At 33.4% G+C, this 9467-nt stretch overlaps 1 non-coding gene across 1 annotated transcript; it reads left to right on the forward strand.

Moving 5' to 3' along the window:
* Positions 1 to 1038: 1038 nt before the first annotated feature.
* LOC103971977 (uncharacterized) lies at positions 1039 to 2560 on the forward strand. The gene is made up of 2 exons (XR_010481313.1): positions 1039 to 1292; positions 1635 to 2560. It is a non-coding gene; the product is annotated as an uncharacterized LOC103971977 (transcript).
* The last annotated feature ends 6907 nt before the right edge of the window (positions 2561 to 9467 follow it).

Genomic DNA, 9467 nt, shown 5'->3' on the forward strand with positions numbered 1-9467 from the left:
GTTGACTCGTTAATTTGATAAAGATACACCATTACTTTACATTAATGATAGTAAATCTAGTATGACATTATAAATCAAGACATCATTGTCAATATGATGTGAAGACTAAACTAATTAAATTATATTTAGTTGATTTAGTATTTTCTTGCTTGGACTTATCATGCTTACTATTGAGTTCATTATATTTTTAATATTTTATAAAGAATAGATGAAGATTCTAGTTAATAAATTATAAAGGTATTTATTTATCAGTAAAAAAAATTAGCACCTTTAATTCACTAAGTTATTATTTATCATGATTTGATCTAAGAAAATAATATATAATTAAATCTCACAGCCGAAAATAATAAATCAAATTTAATACCATTTATCATAACCAAACCTGATGAGATGACATACTTGTTAATTGTAGTATATTCAATATAAATCTTAACTTACTTTTGATGTTAAATTAAATTAGAATGTTATAAATATAAAAATTCTGATTATAATATTATATTAAATTAGTTCATTTCCCTTTTATTCTGGTAAATTCTACAATCATTTCCTTCCCCTAACATTTTGATTTTGTTTCTTTTTTTATCTTCAATTCTCTTGAAAAACTAAGTACATTTAATTATACAAAAAAATGATTTTACTCTCTATAAATAAAGCCATATTAGCAGTAAAGTCTTAACTATTTATAGATAACTATATAAATATTTTTATCATCACCGAGATATATAAAAGATCATATTTGTAACTAAATTAAGAGTAATTAAATTCATATATATTTTATAATAATTTTTTTTTTATCTCTCTCAATCTCTTTTGGTATATCCAATATTAATATTTTTATTATTTAAAAAATAGTTTCACATCTTCACACTCACTAATAAAATTATTATTATTTTTTATCTTCTATAAATAGAATAAAGAGATTAATATAGAAGCAATATTGGTTGAGATATCCATGCAAGAGATTAATATGAATAAGAATTTATATGTTATGAGTGTCTATTATTTGCCTCTATCACTTATCGACACAAACTATTCACTTCATCTGCTCACCAACCTATCAACATTTGGATTCATTGGCGAAAGGGTCTTAACACGAATATGCTCTCAAGATTCCTGCGATCCATCAAAGATTCGCGGTCAAATCCAACAAGGAGTGTCTGTCTGCGACATTTCTGCGCAAATCTAAAGGCACAAAATCACTGCATCTTGGGGCCGCCGAAGATCCCTCTCCTCGTTGATAAATATGCTCGATCCCACAGCCTCGAATGGATTTGGTTTTGGCTCTTCTTCCAGCTAAGTGTTCTTGTTTTCTTTTTGTTCTTGGTTTCTGCAGTGTGGTTCTGCCTTTTTGTTCTGATCAATCTCCGGAGGAATCCTCCTTTAATATGATCTTTCAGCGTTGGTTTTGGTTTTCGGCTCGCGATCATCGACAACCAACTCCCAAAATCTGATCTTTTGTGGTCCGCCTTCCTATCGAGTGGATGTTTTCTTTTTGTTCTTGGTGTTTAGGCCCTGTTCTTGGTTTCTGCAGCGTGGTTCTGTCTTTCTGTTGTGACTAGTGTTTGGTGGAATCCTCCCCTGCGTTCGAATCCGGCTTCAAAATCTGATCTTTCAGCGTTGGTTTTGGTTTTCAGATCGCGATCATCGACCCCCAACTCCCAGAATCTGATCTTCTGTAATCCGCCTTCCTCTTCAGTGGATTTTGTCTTGTGTCGTGGCGGTAATCGAAGACTGCTTATGGTCTTGATGATTCTGTCGAGAACAATTTCCCAGCCTTCATGGATCTCGCTACTCTCAGCCTCTGCTTCCTCCACTCCTTCTCCGTGTTCCTCCTCTACTGGTTCTATGTGATCTCATGAACTGACTCACATCGCTTCATCCATTCACTTCGAGTTCGATCCGATTTCGACTAGAAAGAGCATGTCTTCCTTCCCGATCCGCCGGGCTTCGAGTTCCGAGGGGGACTCGCAACCAGTGATCGATGAGAGGAAGAGGAAGCGGATTCTCTCGAACCGGGAGTCCGCGCGGAGGTCAAGGATGAAGAAGCAGCAGCATCTAAACGATCTGATGAACCAAATGGCGCACATCAAGATCCAAAACAGTCAGATCGCGGAGCAGACCGATCTCGTGACGCAGCAGTACACCAAGGTGGAATCGGACAACGCCGTGCTGAGGGCGCAGCTGAGCGAGTTGATGGAGAGGCTGCAGTCGGTGAACTCGGTGCTCCGGTTCGTGGAGGAGGCCAGTGGGATGACCTTGGACATACCCAGTATACCGAGCTCTCTCCTGAAGCCATGTAAGCTTCCGACCATGGCCACTGCTGACAGAATCCAGTTCTGAAAACTCCATTGTTGTGCAAGGTATGTCCTCGCCTGTCTCCATCACTGTTCCATCAGTTCCCCGGTTCTGTTGATTGGTATGTTTGAGCCAGTAACATTATCATTCTGTAAGGATGTTCTTCTGATGTCTTAGAAGAGGCTACAACATTTGAATCTGATTCCATTGTATCTGATTCTACTTGGGTTACTCAAGATTTGGATGTGAGCACTTCACAGAATCATTAATGGAGAATGATCTCATTTCAGTAGGTTGATTCCTGAGAAGCCTAAACATATATGTTGTCCCACCACCAACCATCTTCACAACACAAACATTTCTTCAAGCTGTTCAAATAGTTCCCAACAAATCTTCTGTTCTTCCCAATCTATGTTGTAGTCATAAACATAAACCATATCTGACTCTCCTGAATACTAAATATTTAGATAGAAAGTCCAACACCTTATGAGAGAAACTTATTGCTAATGTGCTCAAGTTGTCAATGAGCTGTCGATGTATACACAATGGTCAGTGCATTTTGTGCAAGCCTTGTTTGCTTAGATTGATCAAAGTTTTCTTTGACTTTGGAGCAGTAATCTTTATTTAGAATCAGTAGCAATCTCTTAAGTTCTCTGAAAATTGAGGAGATTATTTCCTATCATATAAATTTAACTCTCTGCTGAATCATTTAACAGCCTATCTACACTTGTAAGAAGCTCCTGAGATTATTTTGATTACTACAATCCAAGAACTGAAATAAATGAACTGAAAGGTTCACTATTTCAAATTGGAAATCTAAACTTAAATGGTGTTATTTCAAATTGCAGAGAAATAAAAGTCTTTTCACTGGTTGATGATAGTAGTTGTTGATAAGAAACCAACATAAAGATAATTTGACCATTTAAAAAGGGTTGATTATATTATCAAATACAACAGACCAAATCTAAAAAATGGATATTTGACCAAATATTTCAGTGTATGCAATAAGAATCACTCTATAATTAATACTCCAAAATTGAAGAACTATGGTTTGTAATTTAGTAGTAGTTGATAAGAAGGCATAGGAATGATAATTTGACCATTTAAAAAGGGGTTGATTATATTAGAAAAGACATTGGACCAAATCTGAGAAGTGGATATTTGAGCAGATATTTCAGAGGGTGTCTGCAATGAGCATTACTCCAAAATAGAAAACCTATGGCTTGTAATTTAGTGGCTGTTGATAAGAAAGCATAGGAATGATAATTTGATCATTTAAAAGGGGTTGATTATGTTAGAAGAGACATTAGACCAAATCTAAAAAGTGGTTATTTGACCAAATATTTCATAGAGTATATGCAATAAGTATTACTCTATAATTAATACTCCAAAATAGAAAAACTGTGGCTTGTAATTTAGTAGTAGTTGATAAAAGACATTAGACCAAATCTAAAAAGTGGATATTTGACCAAATATTTCATAGAGTGCATGCAATAAGCATATTACTCTATAATTAATGCTCCAAAATAGAAAAACTATGCCTTGTAGTGGCAGAAAGCAATTGCAAACTATGCAGCTTAATCTCTTCTACCCTAAGCTTGAGTAGACTAAGATGTTATGTAAATGAGACAAAACAGCTTCAAAATTAAACTCAACTTTGATTGTGTTTGGACTTCATTAATTGTACTGCAAGTTGTGAGTCAGAGTCTGCAATAGCATGTTACCATCAGCTCCATCCAGATGATGGTTAACAATTCAGAGAATCAATAAACTTAAATAATAATAATAATAATAAATATATAGTTTGAATGATTTATCATCCTTTGTCTCTATCAGTGGAAAAATTCAAAATTTTATAATATGAGAACATTAAATATATATATATATATATATATATATATATATATATATATATATATAGTCTCTCTCATGTAAATCATATGTATTTTCCTCATATGAAAATCTCATGATCACCCAAGATAGATAGATATATATATATATATATATATATCTCTCAAATTTTTGTTTTCAAAGGTTTTTCTTAGAACAATTCTTTTCTTCTAATTAGGTTATCCTCAAGCAGCTATTTTTAATTAAATACTTCAACATCATTAAATTTGATGGGATGTAAGTGTTTGGTTGCAAAATACATCATCATGGGCCTTTTTACCCTTCTCATATTGTGGGGAAATATATTAGAGTCAATCTTTTACTTTGGTTCATCAATTAAATCATCTAGAACTACATTTATGCAACTCTTTTGAGTAATATATCCATTATGCATCTGTTTCATAAGACCAAATTGCTTCTTCCTGTCCATTCTTCAGCATTCTTTTCTCCATTTCCATCCTTCCTCAGCTTCTCATGCTAAATCTTTATAGTAATCAATACATTTAATTTTTTTGAGAGAGTGGAGACTATATAAAAGAGATTAATGTTTAATGATATCAATTGTTTGTATGCGATTTCAATAATACTTCAACATTCTAATTTAGTCCGAACACGGGACAAGATTTGGATTGTTATATAGGACTGAATCTGGATTATGATTTGGGTTGATGGATGTTAAAGAATGATTTATTTTTAATAATAAGTTCTAAGATATAAAATGATTGATTATTCCACAAAACATAAAAGGTTAGGAAAATTAAATTTAATAATTCGAGATTACATTTTGCATTTGAGATATTTTCCCAAAGTTTTATGAAATAAGATATCCTATGTTGAATTTTTTTTAAAAGATACTATGATATTTGTTTCTTGATATGAATAGGTTTGATCGATCAGATCGAAAGGATGTCCGAAATATAAATTTAAAAGAAAATATTAAAATCTTATAAGATTATCAAATACTAATGAATTACAAAGAAATTTAATAAAATTATTTTATGCTAAATATGTTTTATCTTTACATTTCATATCATATATTTATTTTCCAAAAAATTGAAACTGAAACAGAAAAGACAAAAGAAAATATACAAAACAACAACATAAAAAAAACAGAATAACTCATGAAAATTACTATTATATTTTTCTTAGAAAACAAATATCGACGTATTTGCCTAACGATATTATTATAGCAAATAATTATTTTGTATTTACAATTACTTTAGGGATAACAATAAACCTTAATACTATCTATCTATAAACAAGGAATGCAATACCGTACCGTACCGATGTTTTGAAGTTAGCTTAGTACGGTATAGTAATGTACCGCTCGGTACACCAGAACATACCAAGTGGTTTTAAATATTTCTTCCTCTTATTGTAGCACTGTAGCACATTCCATCCGGTAGCGGACGGTCCACATACTGATATATCGTCGGACTACCACCCGTACGGACGGTACTATTCGAAATTACATATCATGTTTATAAATTTGGGATTAATTTTGAATCATATGACATTTTCATTCCTCCGTACTCTTTCATCCTTCGATACAAAATTTTTTCCTTTATACTTTAGGACTCTCAATGTCAATAATGTACTAAAATCTTTTCCTGTTCATTCATTGTCTCGTTAAAGATCAAATTATACATATACATATTATTTAATGATTTAAGTGTTTAGATACAATAAATTTGGTTAAAATGTTAAGAAGACGTGATTATGACTTCATTAGTTTCAGAGCATGACTTATTATGGTCTTGCAATTATTGGCAACGTCCCCAAGAAACTATTGCCTGTCGATGGCTCGCAGCCTCGGCCATTGCTTTTGATCGTTATGATGACAGTGAAAGAGATGTGAGAGGAGGGGAAGAAAGGAGGAGACAACGATGCATCAGATATCAATCCCTGCGTCGAGTGGTCGCGACAACCTTTCTGCTCTTTGGAAGGCAGTGGCCGATATGACTGACTAAAGCAGGAGCAGCATGCACGCATGATTGGTGCAACAACATAATATTCACAGAGGCAGCATCATCTTCTCCGGATGAGTGCCTCCTCTGCTAAAGAACGAAAAGGGGGCACAGAGTTGCTGCTTCCAAAGTAGGACGCAGGTGCAAGTATGCAGTAGTGGTGGACGGAAGAAGGAGAGTGGAAGCACCTTCCTCTAAGGAAGAAGGTGAAACCTAATGCTCATCCAACATGACGGCATATGTCGACATCCTCCTTCCTCTCTCTCTCTCTCTATCTCTCTCTCTCTCTTCAAATCTTACTAGCCTTGTTTAAACACAACTCGAGCATGAGATCAGCCTGAAAGTATTGAGTTAGCAGCCGCATGCAAATGCATCTTAAATTATATATGGGTATCGATGAGTATATTTAGCCGTATATTTAATGAGGAGAGGGGAATCAAGATCTATCTTTAGTGTTTTCTCAGAAAACTATAATCTGATTACTACTTGAGTATGTCCAATATATACAAAATTATGTACCAACAAATTAATATATAGATTTAGGGTTATCGACATGTTTGACGTGAAAATATGATATGTTAGATCGAGTACTATTTGACATGGTTCGTGTTATTCATGATATACCAATCGATCATCAATACGATACATACCGAATTATATCGACATACTAACACATGGTACAATGAAGTATACCAACAAATTAATATGCACCATCTATATTGGAGGATGTGCTATGGTATAACGAGTCTTGTTATTTGATAAATATAAAAGTATTTATTATATCATTCACGATAAATGAATACTAAAATCATAAAAAATAATAAATATGTAATCTTAGTATAGGATAATCATTTATTAATTAAGAAATAATTAAAATAATTAAAATATCAAATATTTCAATGTCATTATTTAAGTGCTTGTTTATGTCTATAAAACGATCAAATTAATTTATTTTTTTCTTTTTTCATAATACTATATGATCTTTTGATAAAGATGATTATTATATTTATTTGAACAAAATGATCATGAATGAAAGCAAAAACAAATAAAACTTGATAGCAATGATAAAAGATGGATGATTGACATGTGTAGGGGAAAGAAAACATTGTGATGTCTTGTCGTTCGAAGAAGTTCTATAGTAGTGTCTAAGTTCAAGGATGGCCACAACAATGTTATCAAAGTTATGGAAGTTTTGTTCGATCTTTCCTATGCACATCCAAAAAGGACACTCCAAGATAATATTAATTTAGAGAAGTGGAGTTCAATGCGTGCATTAGTCATGATGATGCTTCTACTTTACATCAAATAGGAATTTAGAATATGATGAATCATCTCTTTCCCAAATGAAATGCAAGATGCTTGTCATCTCCCAACTTATTCAAAAAGCAATAATATTTAATTGAAGAAGCCGAAACTTTCTCCACAAATCGCAAAAAGACAAATGAAAATGATACTGATATCTTTTTTTTTTTTTTACTTTTTAAGATATTTATGTGATAGCTAAACAATCACTATTTAAATCGACTATTGTCAAAGGAATGATTCGAATGATATTTGTGATATGATATTTATTCTTTCTCATATTAAATGATGAATAATTATCGAGATATATACGATGTATTATATGATTCATAAATAGAGAAATTATTTTCTTGAGTCGGATATAAAGAATTTACTTGTTATAATAAAATGTGAATTTTCTTAATCTTCAACTTTATTCGGTAAGTCGAGATTTATTTTCATTTTTATTGACTCAACCTTTGATTATATAGATTATAAAAAATAAGTTTATTATAATATACTTATGTCCAGGGAGAGTAAAATGTATCTTTAAATAACAAAAGAACCATATGATATTAAAGAAATGCCAGCATGAAAGTAACATCATTTCAGTCAACTTGATGTGATCATCTTCTTACAAAGTTCATGCACTACACTTATAGAATCTTCACTCACTAAACTCACTAATGTGTGGTTTTGTGACCGACTCTTATCAAACTGCCAAAGATCATTCTTCCATGTCAAGTCACTTGGGGTGAGTGCTCTTTCATCACTCACTGACATGGTGTCCTCATCAGTGGGGACTCTGCAAGATCCTTTTTATTTACAGACACTGGCAGTTCTCAGTGGAGATGCCTCCTCTTACAACTCTTTTCTTCTGACACCATCATGTTCTGCCAGTTCTAAAAGAGATTGTTATCTGTGACATGATTTCTCAGCAGAAAACTTGAAATATAAAGGCATTGTTAATCTGAACTTCTGTCATCCATCTTATCATCTCTCTCTCTCAATCTTAATCTCTTTCATTTCTTACAATGGTGACATTCTTTGTGTACATGAGAATGGAGGTATAGAGAAACAAAAAGCCCAATGCTTTGTTCATGTGCAGCTCTTCTTGGATTTGTAAATTACATGGAAAATTTGATTACCATCAATCAACCAAGTCTATGAATACGATTACTCAAAAAATAGAAATAAAATCTATCAGGCTGACATCCCTAATGCAAAGGTATCGGTGGAGACGTAAATGGCTTCGTTTGTGATGTCACCCCCATGCATCGCTCTTTTGTTTCAACTTTGAGTTACGGTGTGAATGCAAATATTCCAAAGGCAAAATACATCACGTAGGTGGCTACTCTTCTCAAGAAGAAGGCATGAAACAGGCCACCCAAATCTCAATGTCAACAGCTACCTTTTGATGTCCCTATCAATGATTCATCCTCCCAATGACCCATAAATCTTTCACGTCCTTATGTGCGTCCCATATGTTTCTCTCTCTCTCTCTCTCTTTGTTTGCAAGGATAAGATTATATATTCATTTTTTGATTCTTACTAAATCTCGCATTGAAATTTCTTTTATACTTAATTAATTGGATGGTCAACCTCTAATCGATTATAAGATATTCCACAAGTTGCGTGTTTGCCAATAGTGTAGGTGATGCATGTAGGTCAAATTTTGGATGGTAGATTGCATTATTGGATGGTTATTTTCACGGCATTTTTACCAATGCATAATAATATAAATCACCGAAATAAATATAGGCAATCAATGCAGTGTTCATGCACGTAGTGATTTACCAAAAGACCGAGCTGGAACCATGCAGCTCGTACTCTCGGAAGGGGTGCAACAGGCACACCCTGTGTGAATACAAGGGTCTCAGAATCTTAGACTTGTGTTCTTGCACATTGTTTAGCGTTTGTTGTCGATTTAATATTGCACCCCCTTGCTTCGATCCTAACCATCCATGGCGTTGGATCGAAAAGGTGTCGTCTTGCACCCCCCTTGCCCATATATAGGGACCTACATCATCCCTG

This window comes from Musa acuminata, chromosome BXJ1-11 (genome assembly GCF_036884655.1).
Source record: "Musa acuminata AAA Group cultivar baxijiao chromosome BXJ1-11, Cavendish_Baxijiao_AAA, whole genome shotgun sequence".
In the NCBI taxonomy this organism is placed as follows: Eukaryota; Viridiplantae; Streptophyta; class Magnoliopsida; order Zingiberales; family Musaceae; genus Musa; species Musa acuminata.